At 42.0% G+C, this 24576-nt stretch overlaps 2 non-coding genes across 2 annotated transcripts; both read left to right on the top strand.

The window, feature by feature from the left end:
• The first annotated feature begins 5712 nt into the window (after positions 1-5712).
• LOC121006455 lies at positions 5713-5909 on the top strand. Its single transcript, XR_005780284.1, has one exon. It is a non-coding gene; the product is annotated as a U2 spliceosomal RNA (small nuclear RNA).
• Positions 5910-17730: 11821 nt separating this feature from the next.
• Positions 17731-17919, top strand: LOC121006417. The gene has a single exon (XR_005780265.1). It is a non-coding gene; the product is annotated as a U2 spliceosomal RNA (small nuclear RNA).
• Positions 17920-24576: the final 6657 nt, after the last annotated feature.

Below are 24576 nucleotides of genomic sequence, written 5' to 3'. Positions count from 1 at the left end.
AGAAAGTGCATGAGTTTTATTTAGATTTATACAATGAAAAGAAAATAGATAAATATTTTATGAAAGACTCACCGAAGGGGAGTGAGAATGTTTTAGATCCTGACTCTCAAAGATTTTTATTACAGGAGATCACTGAACGAGAGATTTTAGAAACAATTAAAAGTTTTAAGAAGGAGAAAGTGCCTGGCCCCGATGGTATACCTATTGAGTTTTATATTACTTTTTATGTGTTTTAAAATAAGACTTATTTTCTCTTTTTAAAGAAGTTTTTAGATCCAAGGCTCTCCCGGGCTCCTGGAAAAAAGGTGAGGTATCCCTATTATATAAAAAAGGGGATAAAACTGATATAAAAAATTGGAGACCCATCACTCTACTGTGTTGCGACTACAAGATTATGGCGAAACTATGCGCAAACAGGCTAAAGAAGATTATTCATCAAAACCAGGTGTGCGGAGTACCCGGGAGCAGCATTTGGGATAATTTAAACCTTTTAAAAGATGTGATAAATGATATTAATGAAAGAAAAGGGAAAGCAGCCATTTTATCTTAAGACTTCGAAAAAGCTTTTGACCGTGTATCATACTTTTATCTTTTTCAGGTTTTAAAGAAAATGGTTATACCTGAGGGGTTTCTACAATCTTTGAGAGCTTTTTACCATCAGTGTACAAGTAAGATTTTAGTCAATGGTTTTAAAACTCAGGATGTCATTTTAAAATCAGGTGTGAAACAGGGTTGTCCCTTGTCCCCACTGCTTTTTATCTGCGCTCTGGAGCCTCTTCTAATTGCACTCAGGAAGGACAAACAAGTACGTGGAGTCCCCCTGCCAGGTGGAGGGGGACTAGAGGCAAAAGCAGTGGGGTATATGGATGACGTAGCAATAATATGCAGGGACACCCCTGCAATCCAAAAAGCTACAAAGCAAATAGAGCATTTCTGTTGTGCCTCCGGTTTTAAGATTAATTTTAATAAAAGCAGTATTTTAAATATCGGAGATATGGTTTTAAATGATATTGACATTTCTCAGTCTGAATCAGTAAAAATTTTAGGAATCACCTTCAGTGAGTCTAACGATGGCCTCAGGAATTGGGATACGGTAACAGAGAGTTAATAAGAAATTATGTATGTGGAACCTTAGGAAGCTGACGATGGAGGGAAAGGTTTTAATCATAAAAATTATAGTTGTGCCGATTTTATTATATTTAAGTATGGTGTTCCCTCCATCGGACCGTATTTTTAAAAAAATTAATAAAGCATGTTTTAATTTCTTCTGGGGTTCCAAGATGGACAAACTACAGAGAAATATGGTAATGCTTCCTAAGTACAAAGGTGGAAAAGATTTTCCCGATATTAAAACCTTTCTTTTAATTAAGTATTTTAGCTCCTGTTTTAATGCCCTTTTTAAAGATAATTATTGGTCATATTTTATTCGTTATAACACTGGATATTTTAGGAGGAACAAAGGTTGGTTTAAAACTGTTTTAAATTCTCCATATTCCTTCAAAGGGCTTCTGTCACCCCACTAAACTGTTGTTTTTTTTTGTTACTTATAATCCCTATACTGCGATTTATGCATACATACTGTAATTAATCATTTTGGTTCAGCAGATTCTGTTAAAAACGTACTTTTAAAATATGCAAATTACCTTGCTACCAGCAAGTAGGGCGGCTACTTGCTGGTAGCAGCCGCATCCTCCTATCCTAAAGACGCCCCCTCCGCATGTTGATTGACAGGGCCAGCGGACGGGATCTTTCTCTGCTGGCCCTGTTTGCATTAAAATTCTGGCGCCTGCGCCGTACCTGTCTTCAGTCGGCGCAGGCGCACTGAGAGGAGGACGCTTGCTCGGCCGCTACTTCTTCAATGCGCCTGCGCCGAGTGTAGATGTGACGTCATCGGCGCAGGCGCCTCTCAGTGCGCCTGTGCCGACTGAATACCGTTACGGCACAGGCGCGAGATCTTGATAGCAGACAGGACCAGCCAGAGAACGATAATGATCCCGTCCGCTGGCCCTGTCAATCAACATGCGGAGGGGGCGTCTTTAGGATAGGAGGATGCGGCTGCTACCAGCAAGTAGCCGCCCTACTTGCTGGTAGCAAGGTAATTAGCATATTTTAAAAGTACGTTTTTAACAGAATCTGCTGAAGCAAAATGATTAATTACAGTATGTATGCATAAATCGCAGTATAGGGATTATAAGTAACCAAAAAAAAACTGCTTAGTGGGGTGACAGAAGCCCTTTAATTTGTCGTGTTTTTACAAGGTTTTAGAAAAAATAATGAATTCTTTTAATTTAGGCCAAAATTAAAAGAACAGTAGAGTGATTTTAAAATAAATAAATGATGAAAAATTTATGGCCCCTATAAAGAATTTTAATGAAACCAAGTGTAAACAAATATGGAAAGATGTTAACATAAATTATCTTTTTAATGCACAGAAGGAGCTGGCCTGGAGCTGCGTACACGAGTGTCTTCCATGCTGGGCATTCCAGCACCGAAGAGGATTGTCCTGCGGAATGTCCGAGGGGATCATGCAGAGAGGAGAAAGACGTTTACCATCTATTCTGGTATTGCTACTTCGCGCAAAAAATATGGAAAAAAATGCTCCCCTTGATGAAGAAAATTACAGGACTAAAAGAGGTAAAATAGACGGTGTGTTTTATGGGTGCCTGGAATGCCCATCAAGAATCAAAAGGACTATGGCATGGAAGATCACGAACTGTGTCAAAGTAGCTCTGTGGTCAGCCCGGAATATTTTATGTTTTAAACAGGATCTTATTACCGAAGAAAATGTTTTAAAAATGGTTTTAGATCAATTATACAAATATTACCTGGTTGACAAAAAGAATGTGCCTTTTATGTGCCACAAGTGGTTTTTAAGGGAATGGGGGTCTGTTATATGATTTTATAAAGCCCACACTCCGTGAAGATATAAGTGAGGGACATGAACATGTGGAGTCACTGTGGGTAAAGATACATGGAGCTAAAAAGAACAATAAATTACTAATAGGAGTTTACTATAAACCGCCTAATATACCAGAGTCCACAGAAAATCTACTACTAAACGAGATAGACAAGACGGCAAATCATAATGAGGTGGTTATTATGGGGGACTTCAACTACCCAGATATAGACTGGGAAACTGAAACTTGTATATCTCATAAAGGAAACAGATTCTTGGCAATAACTAAAGACAATTATCTCTCCCAACTGGTTCAGGACCCGACTAGAGGGACGGCCATACTGGACTTAGTATTAACCAATAGACCTGACAGAACAACAGACGTGCAGGTTGGGGGACACCTGGGAAATAGTGACCATAAAGTAATAACCTTCCAATTATCATTCAAAAGAGCATTTCTACAGGGAGGAACAAAAATACCAAACTTCAAAAAAGTTAAATTTAGCCAACTAAGAGAGGCCATAGGCCTAACTAAATGGGATAAAGTCCTCACAAATAAAAATACAGCCACAAAATGGGATATCTTTAAAAGCATCCTAAAAGCTCATTGTGAGAGGTACATACCGTATGGGAATAAAAGGTTAAGGAACAAAAAGAAACCAATGTGGATAAACAGAACTGTAAAGAAAGCAATAAATGACAAAAAGAAAGCATATAAAACACAGAAGCACTGAAAAACTATAAGGAAAAAAATAGAACATGTAAAAAACAAATAAAAGCGGCCAAACTAGAGACCGATAGATTAATTGCCAAAGAGAGTAAAACTAACCCTAAAATGTTCTTCAATTATATAAATGTTAAAAAGTATAAATCTGAAGGTGTCGGTCCTTTAAAGAGTAATGAGGGGGGATTCGCAGAGAGCGACGAGGAGAAAGCAAAGCTGTTAAATATTTTTTTCTCCAATGTATTCACTGAGGAATATAAACTGTCAGATGAAATGCTGAATGTTGAAATAAATTCCCCATTAAAAGAGTCCTGTCTGAGCCAGGAAAAAGTACTACAGCGACTTAAAAAGATCAAAATAGACAAATCGCCAGGACCGGATGGCATACACCCCCGTATCCTAAGGGAATTAAGTAATGTCATAGCTAGACCCTTATTTCTGATATTTGCGGACTCTATACTGACAGGGAATGTCCCACAGGATTGGCGCATGGCAAATGTGGTGCCAATATTCAAAAAGGGTCCAAAAACAGAGCCTGGAAACTATAGGCCGGTAAGTTTAACATCTGTTGTGGGTAAACTGTTTGAAGGTTTTCTGAGAGATGCTATCTTAGAGCATCTTAACGGAAGTAAGCAAATAACGCCATATCAGCATGGCTTCGTGAGGGATCGGTCATGTCAAACTAATTTAATCAGTTTCTATGAGGAAGTAAGTTCTAGGCTTGAAAGCGGCGAATCAATGGATGTTGTGTATCTGGACTTCTCCAAAGCATTTGACACTGTACCACATAAAAGGTTAGTATATAAAATGAGAATGCTCGGACTGGGAGAAAACGTCTGTAAGTGGGTAAGTAACTGGCTCAATGATAGAAAACAGAGGGTGGTTATTAACGGTACATACTCAGATTGGGTCACTGTCACTAGTGGAGTACCTCAGGGGTCAGTATTGGGCCCTATTCTCTTCAATATATTTATTAATGATCTTGTAGAAGGCTTGCATAGTAAAATATTAATTTTCGCAGATGACACTAAACTGTGTAAAGTAATTAACACTGAAGAGGACAGTATACTACTACAGAGGGATCTGGATAGATTGCAGGCTTGGGCAGATAAGTGGCAGATGAGGTTTAACACTGACAAATGTAAAGTTATGCACATGGGAAAGAATAATGCAAGTCACCCATACATACTAAATGGTAAAACACTCGGTAACACTGACATGGAAAAGGATCTAGGAATTTTAATAAACAGCAAACTAAGCTGCAAAAAACAGCTGCTGCCAAGGCCAATAAGATAATGGGTTGCATCAAAAGGGGCATAGATGCCCGTGATGAGAACATATTCCTACTACTTTACAAATCATTAGTCAACCACACATGGAGTACTGTGTACAGTTCTGGGCTCCAGTGAACAAGGCAGACATAGCAGAGCTGGAGAGGGTCCAGAGGAGGGCAACTAAAGTTATAACTGGAATGGGGCAACTACAGTACCCTGAAAGATTATCAAAATTAGGGTTATTCACGTTAGAAAAAAGACGACTGAGGGGAGATCTAATTACTATGTATAAATATATCAGGGGTCAGTACAGAGATCTATCCCATCATCTATTTATTCCCAGGACTGTGACTATGACGAGGGGACACCCTCTGCGTCTGGAGGAAAGAAGGTTTGTACACAAACAAAGAAAAGGATCATTTACGGTAAGAGCAGTGAGACTATGGAACTCTCTGCCTGAGGAGGTGGTGATGGTGAGAACAATAAAGGAATTCAAGAGGGGCCTGGATGTATTTCTGGAGCGTAATAATATTACAGGATATAGCTACTAGAGAGGGGTCGTTGGTCCAGGGAGTTATTCTGATTGCCTGATTGGAGTCGGAAAGGAATTTTTTATTCCCCTAAAGTTTGGAAAATTGGCTTCTACCTCACAGGTTTTTTTTGCCCCCTTTGGATCAACTTGCAGGATAACGGGCCGAACTGGATGGACAGATGTCTTTTTTCGGCCTTATGTACTATGTTACTATGTTATTTAATAAGTTTTTTGTAAAAATGGTTTTATAATATTTATGTAATGTAATATTTCAATGATTTTAATAAACGATTTTTACCCCAAGATTGGTAAATATCAACTTAAAAAAAATCTGTTCTTATCAGTTTAATATCTGATATGTCCCCTATCTGGGGACCATATATTGAATAGATTTTTCTTACAGGGAGATGGAAAAAGAGCTTGCTCTGTCCACTCCACGCATTGACCTGGTATTGCAGTACCTCCAGGAACGGTGCACCGCTTCTAATCCAGTATGAAAAAACAGAATGAAATAGATAGATTGCAAGCATCTTTCCAGCAAGCAAGTGGAAAGTTGTGTGTGTCCTGCCTCCCTCAGGAGTCTGCACTTCAGCTTCTCCTCTGTCTGCCCAGTCAGTGCAGTGCTGCTTCCTGCATACCTGCATCTAGTCTGTCAATCTCCTAATTGCATCAGCTGTTGGTTTGTTCCAGAACCAAGCAACCCAGCCAGCACTTCCTATGTATCTGCAGCAGCAGCTGGACCTACCTTGTCTGGACAATGGACGGAACACTGCACGTGTCACAGGAGGCTTGTCAGGTTAGAGGTCAAGTAAGGTCAAATCAGTGGATGACATCACAAGGGCCCTGACGGAACACTCAACAATGGTGCCCTGACATCACAATCAACAACAATGCATACCCTTTTTTTTTCACTACTACTTCTCCATTCACTCCTCATATCATGTTTTCTGCTTGGCGTGCTTTGGCACCAGGAATTGCGTGCGAAGAAAAGGCGTGACCAAAAGTGGTGGGTGGGCGGAGCTATGCAGATGGCGAACACGAAGAGGAGCATGCTGGTGATTTCTGAGCGTAGGACGCACACGCACATTTTCCCTGGTTTGTGAGAGAAAGAAGCTTCCCGGACTGTGTCTGGGGCTGGGGCCTGTAGTCTATTGCCTTCAGAAGTGCTCTGCATTGGGGACCATCGGCCTGTACTGCGAACCCTTTCAGGTTATCGCTTCTCGGCCTTTTGGCTAAGATCAAGTGTCGTCAAACGCTTGGTCTGGTCAGAAGGTGCCTGGGGTACCCGGCTGCTCGGTCTTTGGAGCGGGCCCTGGTTTATAGCCAGGGTCTTAACCATTGCTACTATTGGGCAGGCGGCTTAGTCCCCAGGCAACGGGAGGCGACCTTCCTCCGGGAAGTGCGGATTGCGGTTTGCGGTATGGGCGCCCCGAATGCCCCTTTTACAGTTCGGCTGTATATTCCAGAGGAGAAGAGGTTCCAGTGGGGAATTCTACACGTTCAGAAGACGATCCTGGAGGAAATTTTGAACATGCCAAGGGAGAGCATATTTTGCCTGCAGTACTTTCCGAAGCTTGGATTCTTTGATGCCACTTTCCGGTGCCTTGACGAGATGAGGACCTGTTATACCCGGGCTCAACAATTTCTTCGCCATCCTGATGTTGACGGTGTCCACTTTGTTTGCCACGAGACGAAGGAGCGGGTCCCAATTACGGTACAAATGTACAACCCCTTCACTCGTGATAAGGAGATCCAGGCGTTCTTGAGGAGATATGCCACGTATGTTTCTGGTGCAGAACGGCGCACAAATATCCTGGGAACATTTAACGGCCTAAGGAGGTTTTGGGTGGAGCTCCGGAGGGACCCTGATGGAATCCAGGGGCTATGTCACCCCCCTCAGAACTTTGCTATTGGCAACAGCCGTGGATTTTTGTTCTATCCGGGACAGCCATCTTTCTGCCGGGACTGTTTCTCTTTCGGGCATACAAAGGAGAATTGCACAGTGGGCCAGGTGTGCCGTAACTGTTTCAGTCCTGGACACAGGACTGCGGACTGTGATCAGAACCGGAAGTGTCATTTCTGCGGTGCTGGTGACCATCTTGCTCGACAGTGTCCCACTGTGGAAAGAGACCCAGCAAGGGAGCCAGCAAGCAAAGAGCCTCGTTCCTATGCGGCCGTTGCCAGGGGGGATGTTGCTGCCGACACTCCGGCCCCCCTCGGCCCTTCTGTCATCATTCCTGTGGTGGATCCAGGAGATATGACTCCTCCACTGGAAGATATTGCATCTGTTGAGGACATTGTTGGTGCGGCTGTGATGGAATTTGCAGCGGCCCCTGATCATCTAGTTGCCGAAGGGGAGGAGGCCCGGTCACCTACTGTGGTCCGGGAGACCCCCTCGGTGGAGATGGACTTGGGGAAAGCTTCTTTGAAGAGGAAACCACCTGAAGCCACTAGTCCTCCTCTTAGTGCCATCATTGAGGAGGTCCTGAGTCCTGGTGGTTCAGGTGGAGAGGGTATGTCTGCTGCCATTGAGTCTGTACCTTCGGTTCCCCCCGAAGATGCAGATGATTCTGAAGAGGACGATATATTTCAAGTACCTAAGTTGGCGAGGACTCTGATTTCCAGAAATCCTGCTGGGGACACTGGATTTCGGGGTTTGGGCATTCCAAGTCGAAGGGGGAGGGGAAGGCCCCAAAATAGTCAGAATAAGTAATGTGTTTGTGTTTTTTTTGCTTTGAATTTCTTAACATCATTTTATACCCGAAGATGCCGGTGAGTGTAGGTTCCCTAAATGTCCGTAGTATTCGGACTCCTGAGAGGAGAGCGTCCATTCTTGATATGGTATCTAAAGAAAGGTTTGACATCATTTGCCTGCAAGAATGTGGACTTGACCAAGAGCCTACTGGGGCCTCATGGCCTTATGGTCTTACAGTGTGGTCTGTCTCACAGGAGAGAAATGGTGGGGTGGGGGTCCTATTCAAGGGATCTAACTTTGTTATAAAAAATGGCATTCATATTGCCCCAGGGAGGGCTGTTTTAGTTAAATTTTCCTATGGGGATAGTGATTATAAGTTGATAAATGTCTATGCTCCTACGGTGAGGAAGGAGAGAATTGATTTGTTTAATAAATTGTTTTTCTTTTTAGGTGGGCGAGAGGATACCTTCCTGGTGGGGGACTTTAACTGTATTATTTCATCTGAAGATAGAACTAGTGTTAGGGGGGCTGGGGTTAGTTTAGATGCGTCTGGGAAACTGTTGAAGGAAATAGTTTCTCTCTTTGGTCTAAAAGATGGGTTTAAGGAGAGTAATGAGGGGTCTTTTGGTTTTACTTATTTTAGTAGTGCAGGAAATATTTGTTCCCGTATTGATTTTATTTTTGTTTCTAAATCTTTTCAGGTCCAGGGGTTTAAGAGGAGGAAGATGCCTTTTTCGGACCATGCTTGGATTGAGTGCTTGGTGTCGAATGGTGGTATGTATGAATACGGTAAAGGAGTATGGAAGTTTAACGTGACTTTGTTGGATGATGAGAAGGTCTTGGACCAGTATAGATCGCAGTATGGTAGATGGGTGGCAAAAAAAGGGGAGTTTGCAAGTGTGAGTGAATGGTGGGAATGGGTGAAAATTGAGACTAAATGTTTTTTCATTCGGAAGGGTCGGGAGAATGCTAGGAGAGGAAGGAGAGAGTATGCAAGATGGCAGAAGAGGTTAGAATACCTTTTGGTATTAAGGCGTGAAGGTATGGATGTTGGGCGTCAGATTGATGAAGCACGTGAATATGTGAGTAAATGTTTGGAGGAAAAATGGAAAAGTATAATTGCGCAAGCTAGAGTGAATGTGAAGGAGAAGGATGAGAAATGTACAAAGTTCTTTTTTAAGTCCGCTTTTCATAAAAAGACGGAAATAGTGAAGGTATTTGGAAGTGATGGGGTGGAAGTGTGCGAGAAAGATGGGATATTGAATGAAGTATGGAAGTTCTATTCGGATTTGTTTGCTGAGAAAGGGAGGGAGGTCTCCTTGGAACAGGAGTGTTTGGGTTATGTGGATAAAAGGTTGAATGAGATAGATAGAGATTTTTTGGGAGAAGAGGTAAGAATGAGTGAAATAGAAGACGCGGTGAAAGGGATGAAGACGGGAAAGGTTCCTGGGAGTGATGGTCTGCCTGTAGAATTTTTTCGTACTTTTTGGGATTTAATAGGTAATGATGTATGGGAAGTATGTAAGGAAGTGTTAGAGAATGGGGTGTTGTCGAGAAGTATGCGTGAGAGTATTATTGGAGACCGATTGCGCTTTTGAATGTGGATTACAAAATTATTGCAAAGGTGATTGCGAATAGATTAAAAAGTGTGGTTGACTGTATGGTAGGTGAAGAACAGATGTGTGCGGTGCCAGATCGGCAGATTTCTGAATGTTTGTTGGGTTTGAGAGATGTGTTATGGGATTGCGAGTATCGGAAGCAGGGTGTGGCTGTGGTTGCGGTCGATTTTGAGAAAGCGTATGACCGGGTGGTGCATGAATTTATGTTTCGGGTGTTAGAAAGAATGGGTGTGCCGGTTCGGATGATCGGTTGGATTAAGTGTCTATATAGTGATATTGTGAGCAGGGTACAAGTGAATGGTTTTTTGAGTAAGGATGTCAGGATTAAGTCGGGGGTACGTCAAGGGTGTCCCTTATCCCCCATTTTGTTTATTTGCATGATTGAGCCTTTGTTGGGTATGTTTCGGCGTGATAAGTTGATGCGTGGTGTTGAGATTCCGGGAAGTGGTGGTCGGGATTTGCGTGTGATTGGATATATGGATGATGTTACGGTAGTGTGTAAATCTATGGCTGCAGTGAGAAGATCAAAGTTGTTGATTGAATGTTTTTGTATGATGAGTGGTTTTAAGCTGAATTTGGATAAGAGCGGATGTAAGTTTTTTGGTGCTTGGGTTGGTCATGAGGGGTGTGAGTGGCGTATTCGAACGGGTGGTATTGAGATTTTGGGAATTGTGTTTGACAAGGATTTGTATGGAAAAGAGTCCTGGGAAAGGGTGTTGGTGCGTATAAGGAACAAAGTGGGTTTTTGGTCTTTAAGGAAATTATCGATAGAGGGTCGTATTTTGATTATTAAGTCTGTTATTTTACCCATTTTGCTATATGTGAACTATGTTTTTCCGCCTCCTGACAGGTGTCTGACAAGGATCGTGAGGGAAGTTTTTGTGTTTCTGTGGAACTCGCAAATGGAAAAGTTGAGACGTGAGAAAGTGTTGAAAAAGAAGATGAATGGTGGTAAAGGTTTGATGAATATTGAGGTGTTTTCGGCTGTGAAATATGCTAGCTTTTGTATGAAGGTCAGTAAGAAAGATAGTGTGTATGGATGTATGATGAGATATTTGGCAGGGAGTGTGTTGCGAAAGTGTAAATTGGAGATGAGAGATTTAAGAGTGCCGGTGTGTTTTACCAGTCCGTGGTTTTATGTAAGGATAGAGCGGTGCATTAGGAGAAATAATTTGGGAAGTGTGAATGTGCAAGACTGGTGTGATAGTAAGAAAGTGATGGATAAAATTGATTCTAGAGAGATTATGGAAGATATTGGAGGTCTTACTGGGAATGAATGTAAAGCAGCTTGGAAGAAGGTGCATGATAAAAGCTTGACGAATAAACAGAAAGATTTGGCTTGGATGAGTGCCTACACGGGAGTTCCAGAGAAGAAGAGGGCTGGTTAGAAGTGAGGTATGTCCTAGAGAAAGATGTGGGGGGACGGAGGATTATGTGCATGTGTTGTGGGAGTGTGGCTATGCCAGGTCTGTGTGGGGTGGTATGCGTCAAATGGTTGACGGCCTAACAGGGATTAAAATGTTAACTTTTAATATGATGATGTTTGGATTGTGTGGTTTGAATGGTGCGAAAGCTAGAGTGTTATGGTTGTTAGTGAATTGTGTGAAAGAGGTATTGTGGGATGTAAGGAATATTTTAATTTTCAAGAAGGAGGTGATTGAAGTACATGAGTGTCTGGGTATGGTCCGTGGAAGGCTCTTTTTGTATGTTCTTTGTGACCGGAAAAACCTTGGTTTTGAAGATGCGGAAGGCATCTGGAAACATAAAAAGTGGAAAGATTGAATTTGAAAACAGAACTAATGCTTGTCTTTTCTTTTTTCAGTTAAAGAAAAGGGTCTGTCAATAAGAGGAAATATTTATGTTGTATCTTATGATAAATAAAGATAGTTTCTGTTTTTTCCCTAAGGGAGGATATATTGTATTATGCTCTTATATGATTTTTGTGTAGAATGTATTTTTGGTCTCATTACTTTGAACTTTTGTTATGTAAGACTTGTATATTGAACTTTATTTATAATAAAAGAATTAAAAAAAAAAATCTTGTGTGCTGCACTTGGTCTGACGTCGGAAGGTAGGTCCCGGGTACCCTCTCTCTCGGCCTGGGGGGATCGTTCAGGTTTATAGCCTAGACTTCACCCCCCTGCTGCTATTGGGAGAGAGGCTTAGTCCCGGGAGCGTCGAGTTGCGATCCCCGTTACCTCCAGGAGTCTACGGACAACTGGAGGAGCATTTGTATCCTTGTGTTTCGCAGAAATATTCAAATGCGCAATTTTTCGAACTATGGCTTACGACCCAGGAGGAGGAGGACGAGGTCGAGGAGGAGGAGAAGAAATTCGTGGAGAAGGAGCTTGAGGAGGAGGAGGAGAAAGAGATGGAGAAGACTTTACCCTGATCGGAAAAGGAGGACAACCCGAAAAGAGCGGAGAAAAGAAGAAAGGATCACGGAAGGAGGATGGAGATAGAAGAAAAGCTGATAAAGAAAAGACCAGAGGAGGAACGGAAGAACTAAGAGAGAACATCTCCAGACAACAACAAGAGGAGGAGAACCAAATCCCAGACTACGCTCGGATAAAAGACACAGTGCAGCTTTTTGTTACTGAAGCGAAGAAAGAAAAGTACAACCTGGAATATTTTATAAGTAAAGTTTTAATGGGGGCCTTCGGTATACAAAAACATGAAATTTTAGCAATACAGGATTATCCAAGGCGCAGAATATATGATGTAACCTTTATGACAAATGCGATTTTTAGAGATTTTATACCTAGAGTTCCGAGTGTTAAGAAAGATAAAAGAGTGGAGGGCTTAAAAATATATGAACATGAGGTTGATGAGTCTAAAACTGTGGTCATAAAAATGTATAACCCTTTTGCTAATCAAAGACTTATCACCGCCTTTTTAAGCCAATATTTTAGTAAAATTTTATCTGTAACCAAAATTTTTAATAGTGCTGGGATTTGGACCCCTAAATGGTTATATAAGGTTATCTGTCACCACGATCCAGACTTTCCAGGGGGATTCACACTTCCCCCGGCCCGTTTTAAACTAGGGGACATAGTGGGAGACTTATTCTTTGCCAAAATGCCGTCATTCTGTAGAAGGTGTAAAAATTATGGACATATAGCAGAAAACTGTAAAAGTAAAGAACATGATGTCAGTGAATGTGTGAAAGAGAAAAGATGTCATGCTTGTCTTAGAGCCGAGGTGGCCAGAAGAGAAGGATGTGCCACCAGCTGAGCCACAAGGAGAGGAGCAGACTGAGGTCACAGAAGATATGGATATAACCAGCAGACCCCCCAATCCAGGTGAACCGAGTGAACCAAGAGAGCAAAGGAAAAAAACTAAGCCAGTGATCAGCGGACGGATGGGCCCCACCCCCAGAAATGGGTCCTGGGGGTAATTCGGATGATGCTGATCCGCCTGGCCCGCACTCGGTCCCTGGACGGCAAGTAAGCTCTGCAGAGGACCCGGGAGGAAATGCGGCCCCCAAAAAACAAAGAGAGTACGCTGAAGCGGTGATGGGAGGCCGAAGGAGAGGGTCTGTTGGGGGACCAGCAGCCCAACCCTTAGGCCGCCTTCTGAGTCTCCCTCCCCAGCCTAATGGGGAGGTGGAGGAAGTCAGAATCGCAGCGGAGCAGAGGGCTGTCCCTGAAACAGCCTTAGATGGAACCCCTGCCTCAAAAAAGGAGGGGAGTGGGGTCGCGGCTCTGAGTCCCGATGCAATACCATGCAGAATACGTTACGAAGAGGGGAATCAGCTGAGTGATGGAAGCTCCTCTCCTGGAACGATGGAATCAGTAGGCTCCTGGTTGGCTGGAGGAGAAGGCGATGTGAGTGATATTTCTGGCTTAGCTGACTGATGTCCGAAGCTGTGCCTTAGGTAAGAAAACACACTCTTTTAAACTCCTACCATGGCTTTTTTAAATGGCATTTCTTTTAATACCCGCAGCGTACATTCCCGATCTAGAAGACTAGCGCTTTTTTATTATTTATCGGTTTTAACTGCAACAGTTTTTTTCTTGCAAGAATGTTGTATTCCCCACAGGCAAGTATATAAAAAATATAAGAGAGACTGGAAGCAGGGGCCGTCAGTATGGTCTGGTTCTAACGAATCTAGGTCTGCGGGAATAGCGATTTTATTTAAAGGGAATGTTCTTATCGATAGTATTAACGAGATTTTACCTGGTAGGATTTTATTGGTAAAAGCTTTTATTGATGGTTTTAGATGGCAGTTTTTAAATGTTTATGGTTTTACGGATAAAAAGGAGAGAGCTGAAATGCTAGAGATTTTACCCCTTTTTAATAACGATTCCGAACCTTTGATTTTAGCAGGAGATTTTAATTGTATTTTAAGAGGGGAGCGCCGGTCCTCAAACACAGTTAGTAGGAACTATGATAAAACCTCCTCGATGTTAAAAAAATATGATTACAGATTTTAAACTAACTGATGTTTTTAAGAAATGCAATAGAGATTTATCTGAAGAGGTCGGCGCAACCTGGAGTAACGCCACATGTAAGTCTAGAATTGATTTTATCTTCTGTTCTTATCAAATACTGCCTTTTAGTTGTGAGCTTTTATCCAATGTGTTTTCAGATCATAAGTTATTGTGTTTTAAGTTACAGTATGATGGCAAAGAGAAAAAAAAAAAGTTGGAAATTAAACGTCTCCCTATTAAATGACCCCAAAATTTTATCAGATTTTATTGTGTTTTATAAGCGCTGTAGACAGGTAAAAAATCCCCAAGAATCGATAGTAGTCTGGTGGGGAAAGATGAAATTTAAAATTAAATCTTTCTTTATAAATAAAGGGAATTTTAAAGCCAAAGAGAAAAGAGAGTTTTATGAAAAATTAAATACCTGTCTACAGATGCAATATAGGCTCCGAGATCTGGGTATAGATGTAAGTAAAGAAATTCTAGAGAGTAAGAAAGAAATAGCTAAGTGCCTGGAGCAGAAAGGGAAAGAACTTATATTTCGTTCCAGAGTGAAACATCTAGAGTAGAACGAGACCTGCTCCAGGTACTTCTTTAAAAAAATACAGCAAAAGTGTACCCAGATAGAGGAGCTAAATGGTGAAAAAGAAATAACTGGAATTTTAAGGAAAGCCCATGAATTTTATGCAGACCTTTTTAATGAGAAAAGAATTGATAAATATTTTTTAAAAGACTCACTGAAGGTGATAGAAAATGTTTTAGATATAAACTCTCAAAATCTTTTATTACAGGACATTACCGAGAAAGAAATTTTAGAAACGGTGAAAAGTTTTAAAAAAGAGAAGGTCCCCGGTCCTGACGGTATACCCATTGAGTTTTATTCTATTTTTTATGGTGTTTTAAAGGAAGATTTATTTTACCTTTTTAAAGAAATATTTAATACCAAGGCTCTCCCGGGTTCCTGGAAAAAAGGAGAGGTCTCCTTGTTATACAAAAAAGGAGACAAGACAGACATTAAAATTTGGAGACCTATCACCTTATTGAATTGTGACTATAAAATTATGGCTAAGATCTGTGCAAAGAGCTTAAAAAGGACAATTCATAAGGTGATACATCACAACCAGGTCTGTGGGGTACCCGGGAGAAGCATTTGGGATAATTTAAATCTTTTAAAGGATGCCATAAACAATATTAAAGAGAGAAAAGGCAAGGCAGCTATTTTATCTCTAGATTTTGAGAAGGCCTTTGATCGCGTTTCGCATTTTTATCCGTTCTAGGTCTTAAGGAAAATGGGTATACCGGAAGGTTTTATACAATCTTTAAAGGCTTTTTATGACAACTGCACAAGTAAGATTTTAATCAACGGTTTTAAGACTCAGGATGTCTTTTAAAATCAGGCATAAAACAGGGGTGTCCCTAGTCCACACTACTTTTTATCTGCGCACTAGAGCCTCTTTTGTGCAAGTAAATAGACAAGTAAATAAGAGGAGTCCCCCCGCCAGGTGGGGGGGGGGGACAAGAGGCCAAAGTAGTGGGGTACATGGATGACGTGGCAATAATTTGTAGGGACACCCGGTCAGTACAAAAAGTCTCCAAACAGGTGGAATATTTCTGTTGTTCCTCTGGTTTTAAAGTTAATTTTAATAAGAGCAACCTTTTAAACATTGGAGACATGATTTTAACAGACATTTCCATTCCGGAGTCTGAATCTGTGCAGGTTTTAGGTGTCACCTTCAGTGAGACTAATGACGGGCTTAAAAGTTGGGACGCGGAGACAGAGAAAATAAATAATAAAATTTGTATGTGGAACCTTAGGAAGTTTTCATTACAAAAATGATTTTATTGCCTATTTTACTCTATTTAAGTTTGGTCTTTCCTCCCCCTGAGCGTATTTTAAAGAAAATTATTAAGGCTTGTTTTAATTTTTTATGGGGGTCCAGGATGGAGAAACTAAAAAGAGAGTTGGTGGTGCTTCCTAAGAGTAAAGGCGGAAAAGATGTCCCAGATATTGAGTTTTCTTTTAATTAAATATTTTAGTCTTTGTTTTAATACCCTTTTTAAAGATAATGCTTGGTCCTATTTTATCAGATATAATACAGTTTTTTTTTATGAGAAAGCATAATTGGATTAATACGGTTTTAAATTCCCCATATGCTTTTAATTTACCTGATTCTTATAAAATTTTTGATAAAATAAGGTCTCTGTCACGAGGGTGTCAAGAGCCACTCCTGACTCCGTTATACCCGGGGTCAGGAAGTCGCAGCGGGTGGCTGCGCGCTCTATGTAGAAAGATAGAGCTGTTTCTTTATGGTAGCTTTCTGGGTTTGCCTTGCAACCCTTTTTGGCTCACTCAGGGATCCGTAGCTCCTTTTCCTCAGCTGTTTCTTGTCCAGCACTCCCAACCTCCTTATATTCCCCTCTCCCACTTCTCTGGTTGCCAGATATAGAGCTTCCTGCCTGGACTTCTATACTGACCCACTGGAGCTGTGTAGCTGTGTTCCCTGGTTGTTGTTCCAGAACGTTACCCTCCGGATCCCTGTTGGGCCTTTGTTGTGTGCTGTGGTCGCCCACCTGGGATTATATGTTTGTCTGCATTGTCTGTCCTCTCCTTGGTGTTTTCCTCTTAGTGTCAGTGGTGCGGACTAGTGATCCCACCGCCCCCGTTCACTACATAGGGCTCATCTTAGAGAAAGCCAGGGTTTAGGCACGTGATCGGCGTATGGGCGAGGAACCCGTCTAGGGACGTCAGGGCAGTCAGGTGCCAGCCGCAAGGTGAGTCAGGGGTCACCACCTTTCCCTCTCCCTTGGACAGGGCCTTCCCATTTCCCTCCCTCTGCGTGACGCCGATCATTACAGTCTCTTTTTAATTTAAGCGGAAAAAGGGTAGAAGAATTAAAGAATAGTAAAATGATTTAAAAAGATAGAAAAATGACAGCCCCAATCAATAATTTTAATGACACAAAATGTAAAAAAATTTGGAAAGACGTAAATATTAATTTTCTTTTCAACTTACAGAAAGACCTGGCCTGGAGCTGCGTGCATGAGTGTCTTCCATGCCGTGCATTCCAGCACCGAAAAGGACTGGCAAACACCGCAGAATGTCCCCGAGGAGGTTGTAGGGATGAAGAAGATGTCTTCCACCTGTTCAGGTACTGTTATTTTGCGCTGAAGATCTGGACAAAAATGTTACCCCTATTAAAGAGGATTACGGAACTAAAGACGATAACTATGAACGGTGTTTGCTATGGTGACCTGGAATGCCCTTCAAGAATTAAAGGAGTAATGGCATGGAAGATCAGTTATTGTGTGAAAGCAGCTCTATGGTCGGCCAGAAATATTTTATGTTTTAAGCATGATTTTATTTCTTTATGTTTTAAAGATGATTTTAGATGAAATGCACCAATATTATTTAATTGATAAAAAGAGAGCGCCTTTTATGTGTCATAAGGGGTTTTTAAGGGAATGGGGTTCAATTATTTAATGTTATTTTATCTTTTATGTACATTGTAATTTAAGTTAAAATGGAAAAATTTAGTTATGTTTTGTAAATTGTTGTCTCAATAAATATATGGGGTTATAAACTTAAAAAAAAAAAATCTGTTCTTATCAGTTTAATATCTGATACGTCCCCTATCTGGGGACCATATATTAAATGGATTTTTCGAACAGGGAGATGGAAAAAGAGCTTGCTCTGTCCACTCCACTCATTGACCTGGTATTGCAGTACCTCCAGGACCGGTGCACCCCTTCTAATCCAGTATGAAAAACAGAATGAAATTGATTGATTGCAAGCATCCTTCCAGCAAGCAAGTGGAAAGTTGTGTGTGTCCTGCCTCCCTCAGGAGTCTGCACTTCAGCTTCTCCTCTGTCTGCCCAGTCAGTGCTGTGCTGCTTCCTGTATACCTGCATGTAGTCTGTCAATCTCCTAATTGCATCAGCTGTTGGTTTGTTCCGGCACCAAGCAACCCATCCAGCCAGCCAGTCTCCTCACACCCTAAATCCAATTAAGACTGATGGGTTAATTGGCTTATCACCTGAATGAAGTGTTTGGACCTCCACGCATATTACCTTGGGTTTGATTTGGGCCTGTTGTGCACACCTGCGATGCTCAGTTGTCCCTGGGAATTGAACCTTTTGTAGCAAGTTGGCTGGATGTAACCATTTTTCCTTGCTTCATTAAATGAGTAAAGTTTGCCTGTGTCTCCCTCTTGTGGATCTATCATTTGAACTGGATTACTTGGAGGCTAAAAAGTAGTCCAGCACTTCCTATGTATCTGCAGCAGCAGCTGGACCTACCTTGTCTGGACAATAAACGGAACACTGCACGTGTCACAGGAGGCTTGTCAGGTCAGAGGTCAAGTAAGGTCAGGTCAGTGGATGACATCACAAGGGCCCTGACGGAACACTCAACAACAATGCATACCCTTTTTTTCACTACTACTTCTCCATTCACTCCTCATATCATGTTTTCTGCTTGGCGTGCTTTGGCACCAGGAATTGTGTGCGAAGAAAAGGCGCGGTTGGGCGGAGCTATTCAGATAGCGAACACGAAGAGGAGCATGCTGGTGATTTCTGAGCGTAGGACGCACGCACATTTTCCCTGGTTTGTGAGAGAAAGAAGCCTCCCGGACTGTGTCTGGGGCTGGGGCCTGTAGTCTATTGCCTTCAGAAGTGCTCTGCATTGGGGACCATCGGCCTGTACTGCGAACCCTTTCAGGTTATCACTTCTCAGCCTTTTGGCTCAGATCAAGTGTGGTCTGAGTCAGAGGCATTTGAGCTGGCCCCGGCTACTCGGCCTTGGGTGACTTCCTTCAGTGGTTGCATCCATGCTGCTATAGGGTAGTTGGACTAACCCTCGGAATACTAGGGAAACCCCAGCACTCGGCCTTCCTCTCTTCCCTTCTAGGGTTGGGAGGTTGCTGCTATAGGGTGTCTGGACCGTTTCCCTAAAAGAAGGCGATAGTTGCGGATAAGGTTTCCTTTGTTGCGGAGCATGGCGGAGGTGCCGTCGACAGCGCCAAATACAGTGCGGCTGTATGTTTTGGAGGACCAGAGGTCGTCATTTTCGGTTGTGAGGACACAGGCGAAGATTATCGAAGAAACCTTGAAGATGTCCCGGGAGAAAATTTTTTGCATGCAGGCTTTTCCAGTCAAGGGATTTTACGATGTTTCCTTTGTTTCTCAGGATGCTTTTCGCACTTGCTATGCCAGGAGTCGAGAGCTCATTGACCATCCGGAGCTGAAGGACGTTAATTTTGTGGTGACCCAGGAAAGAGAGCAGAAGAGAAGGACCCCGGTGACAGTCCAAATGTACAATCCCTTCATCAAGGAGGAGGAAATCGTCTTGTTTCTGCAAAGGTACTGTAAATACGTATCTCCAGGTGAGAAAAGGAAAAACGTATTAGGAACCTTTAACGGGCTCAGGAGGTACTGGGTGGAGTTCCGTTATGATGAAGCAGGGGTAGGTGCGATGATGCACCCCCCGCAGATGTTTTCCATTGGGTCAAACAGAGGACATTTATTTTACCCTGGACAACCAGAGTTTTGTCGAAATTGCTTTTCTTTTGGACATGTAAAAGAGAGCTATACCTCTGGAGTGGTTTGCAGGAACTGTTTTCAGACAGGCCACAGGACTGCAGAGTGTGATGAGGCGAGAAAGTGCCACTTCTGCAACTCCTCGGAACATCTGGCAAGGAATTGTCCTAAAGTGAACCCGACTCCTGGCAAGAGATCCTGGGCAAGTGTGGCGAGTGGAGAACCTGCTGTGAGCTTTCAGTCTTCTCTTGAGGTTCCCTCGGATGTAGATCCTGGGGTGAAGGAGGATGTCCTTGACCCTGGTCTGGCTCCAGACCCCCTGAGAGCAAAAGGAGAGGACCTGGCTGTGGACCCGGATCCTATTGATGACCCTGTGGTGGAGGAGTCTGCTGACAGACCGGAGATGGAGGTAGATAAAGCTTCGCTGAAAAGAAAGCCTGCAGAGACCGTGGAGATCCCCTTAAGTCAACAAATTGGGGATTTTGAAAGTTCTGGGGGAGATGACACCTCTGAGTTGGATTCGGACACTCCTCTCCAGGAAAAAGAGGGGGAAAGACCATGTGGAAAAGTAGCAAGGACTTTGGGGTTTCAAAGAAGTGTGGTGGAGGTAAAGAAAAGTATGGAGGAATGGGGAGAAATGAAAGGGGTGCAGGGCCCAGGTCCCTCTGCCTCAGGAACTATAAGTAGAGGGAGACTCCCTAAGAAAGGGAAAAAGTCCTGATGTTTTTTTCTGTCACTTAACCTTTTCTTTTTCCAGGAAGACTCATGCTGCTGAAAATCGGGACAATCAATGTTAGGTTGATAAGATCTGCAAATAGAAGAGCAGCGATTTTTGCATCTTTGGTTACTTATGCATGTGACATCTTATGCTTACAGGATTGTAATCTGGAAGATGAACCTCAGAGTGCTTCCTGGTCTTATGGACCAAGCGTGTGGTCGTTTGGTGGTAAAAAAAATTGTGGGGTGGGGATTTTGTTTAAAGGGAATGATTTTGTTATATATAATGTTACTCATGTAGTTCAAGGTAGAGCAATTTCAGTTAGTTTTGAAAAGAATGGAGAACATTTCAAGGTAATTAATGTGTATGCTCCTCCAGATAGGAAGGAGAGGGAGGAATTAATAGAGAGATTGTACTTTTTTTTAGGTGGAAGGGAGAATGTGTTTTTAGTTGGGCCTTTAATTCTATTATTTCTGATGGGGATAGGTTAGGTAGTGGGTCTAAAATGGACAAAAGTGGGAAACAACTGAAGGAATTGGTTTCTTTATTTGGGCTTAGTGATGCCTTAAAAGAGAAAGGGGATGGATCCAAAGGTTATACTTATTTTAGTGACAAAGGTAATATACACTCACCTAAAGAATTATTAGGAACACCATACTAATACGGTGTTGGACCCCCTTTTGGCTTCAGAAATGCCTTAATTCTACGTGGCATTGATTCAACAAGGTGCTGATAGCATTCTTTAGAAATGTTGGCCCATATTGATAGGATAGCATCTTGCAGTTGATGGAGATTTGAGGGATGCACATCCAGGGCACGAAGCTCCCGTTCCACCACTTCCCAAAGATGCTCTATTGGGTTGAGATCTGGTGACGGTGGGGGCCATTTTAGTACAGTGAACTCATTGTCATGTTCAAGAAACCAATTTGAAATGATTCGAGCTCTGTGACATGGTACATTATCCTGCTGGAAGTAGCCATCAGAGGATGGATACATGTTTTCATTCTGTTTACGCCAAATTCGGACTCTACCATTTGAATGTCTCAACAGAAATCGAGACTCATCAGACCAGGCAACATTTTTCCAGTCTTCAACAGTCCAATTTTGGTGAACTCGTGCAAATTGTAGCCTCTTTTTCCTATTTGTAGTGAAGATGAGTGGTACCCGGTTGGGTCTTCTGCTGTTGTAGCCCATCCGCCTCAAGGTTGTGCGTGTTGTGGCTTCACAAATGCTTTGCTGCATACCTCGGTTGTAACGAGTGGTTATTTTAGTCAAGGTTGCTCTTCTATCAGCTTGAATCAGTCGGCCCATTCTCCTCTGACCTCTAGCATCCACAAGGCATTTTTGCCCACAGGACTGCCGCATTACTGGATGTTTTTCCCTTTTCACACCATTCTTTGTAAACCCTAGAAATGGTTGTGCGTGAAAATCCCAGTAACTGAGCAGATTGTGAAATACTCAGACAGGCCCGTCTGAGACCAATAACCATGCCACGCTCAAAATTGCTTAAATCACCTTTCTTTCCCATTCTGACATTCAGTTTGGAGTTCAGGAGATTGTCTTGACCAGGACCACACCCCTAAATGCATTGAAGCAACTGCCATGTGATTGGTTGACTAGATAATTGCATTAATGAGAAATAGAACAGGTGTTCCTAATAATTCTTTAGGTGAGTGTATGTTCAAGAATTGATTTTTGTTTTTGTTCCAGGTACATGGAGATTCAAAAATTTACTGTGACAAGATTGCCGTATACGGATCATGCCTTGGTTGAATGTAGCGGGAGTATAAATGGGGAGTACGATTATGGGAGAGGTGTGTGGAAATTAAATGTTTCTTTGTTAGAAGATGCGTCTGTGCGTGAAAGCTATTGTGATTGGTTTAGGAAATGGATGAATAAAAAGGAGGAGTTTGAGAGTGTGGTTGAATGGTGGGAATGGGTGAAAGCAGAGACAAAAAAAATTTTCATTAAAAAAGGTTGTCAGAAAGTGAGGAGTGAACGTGAAGATTATGAGAGGTGGCAGGTTAGGCTGCAGTATTTGGAAGAATTGCAAAGAGGTGGAATGGATGTTAAAATGGAGATTCAGGAGACTAGAGAGACTGTAAGACAGAAGCTTCAGGAGCGAGGGAGGAAAATAATAGCTCAGACAAGATTGGTTGTGAAAGAAAAGGATGAGAAGTGTACAAGATTTTTCTTTAAAAAAGTGTATGGAAGTAAAGTGAGAATGGAGAGTGTATTAGATAAGGATGGGACAGAAGTGAGAGGTAAGGATAATGTGATTAATGAGGTGTGGAAGTTTTATGTAGATTTATTTTCAAAAAGGATAGAGCATATGATTTGGAAGGTGATTGTTTGGATAATATTGAGAAACATTTGGATAGAGAGGATAGGGGATGGTTGAGTGAAGAGATAAAAATGGAGGAAGTGGTGAATGTGGTGAAAAGTATGAAGAAAGGGAAAGTGGCTGGGAGGGATGGTTTGCCTGTTGAATTTTATTGTACTTTCTGGAATTTGATTGGAGAGCATGTATTTGATGTGTGCAAATGGGTGTTAGATAGAGGAAGACTGTCTGAAAGTATGAGCGAGAGTATAGTAGTGTTATTGTTTAAGAAAGGAAATAAAAAAGACTTAAAAAATTGGAGGCCACTGGCGCTTCTCAATAGCGATTATAAAATAATAGCCAAAGTCATTGCGAATCAGTTAAGGAGAGTGATTGAGAATATGGTAGGGGAAGAACAGGTGTGTGCGGTTCCAGGACGCCAGATTAGTGAGAGTTTAATGGGATTGCGGGATGTACTGTATGACTGTGATGAAAGGAAACAATCAATTGCGGTAGTGGCTGTGGATTTTGAGAAGGCATATGACAGGGTACAGCATGATTTTATGTTTAATGTTTTGAGGAGAATGGGTGTTCCAGAACGAATGGTAGGCTGGATAGGGATACTGTATGAGTGTGTTGTAAGTAAGGTACAGGTGAATGGTTGGTTAAGTAAAAGTATTAGGATTGAGTCAGGGGTGAGACAGGGTTGTCCCCTGTCCCCAATTTTGTTTATTTGTGTGATAGAGCCTTTGTTGGGGGTTATAAGAAAAGATAAGGTTATGAGAGGGATGGAAGTGCCTGGTAGAGGAGGGAGAGATATAAGAGTGATTGGCTACATGGATGATGTGACAATGGTATGTAAGTCGCAAGCGGGATTAAGAAGGGCAAAGTTACTGATTGAATGTTTTTGTATGGCCAGTGGATTTAAGTTGAATGTAGATAAGAGTGTATGTAAAGTTTTTGGGGCGTGGAGGGAGATTGAATTGTGTGGTTGGCCGGTTAGAGAAGGGGGGATTAAAGTGTTAGGTATTATTTTTGATAAGGACTTATATGGGAAACAAAGTTGGGAGACAGTTCATGAGAAAATCAAGAAAAAAATAGATTTTTGGGCTTTGAGGTCTTTAACGCTGTGCTTATTCCTATTTTACTTTATGTTAATAATGTTTTTCCAGCACCTGATAGATGCCTGAAGAGAATAATAAGGTTGATATTCATGTTCTTTTGGAACTCTAAGATGGAAAAATTAAAGAGAGAGAAAATAATGAAAGAGAGGAAAGATGGAGGGAAAGGTCTAACAAATATTGAGAGGTTCCTATCGGTAAAGTATGTGAGTAACTGTGTGAAGTTGAGTAAAAAAGAGTGTGTTGTTGGTTGTATGTTGCGGTACTTGGCTGGGAATGTATTAAGGAAGTATAAATTAATGGATGTGGATTTGAGAAGACCTGTGAAATTCAGTGTTCCATGGTTTTATGTAAGGATAGAGAGGTGTATGAGAAGGAATGAGCTGAGAGGTGAGAGTGTTGAGCAATGGTGTAACAGCAAAATAATAATGGTAAAATTAAGTGTTAGGGATAATGCTGAATGTGTCAATGGACTGAATGATGAGAAGAGCATGGAAGTCTGGAAGAAGGTGAGTGACAGAGTTGACAAACAGACAGAAAGATGTAGCGTGGATGGCTGTGCATGGTTGTTTGCCAACTAGAGAATTCCAGAGGAGAAGGAGGTTGGTGGATAGCGAGTCTTGTCCAAGAGAGAATTGTGGGCATTGTGAGAATGTTTTGCATATACTATGGGAGTGTTCGTATGCAAAAGAGGTATGGAGCAGCATGGGAA

This window comes from Bufo bufo, chromosome 6 (assembly GCF_905171765.1).
Source record: "Bufo bufo chromosome 6, aBufBuf1.1, whole genome shotgun sequence".
Taxonomy (NCBI): Eukaryota; Metazoa; Chordata; class Amphibia; order Anura; family Bufonidae; genus Bufo; species Bufo bufo.
The sequence above is the reverse complement of the archived record's forward strand: the minus strand, read 5'-3'. Positions and strand labels throughout refer to the sequence as shown.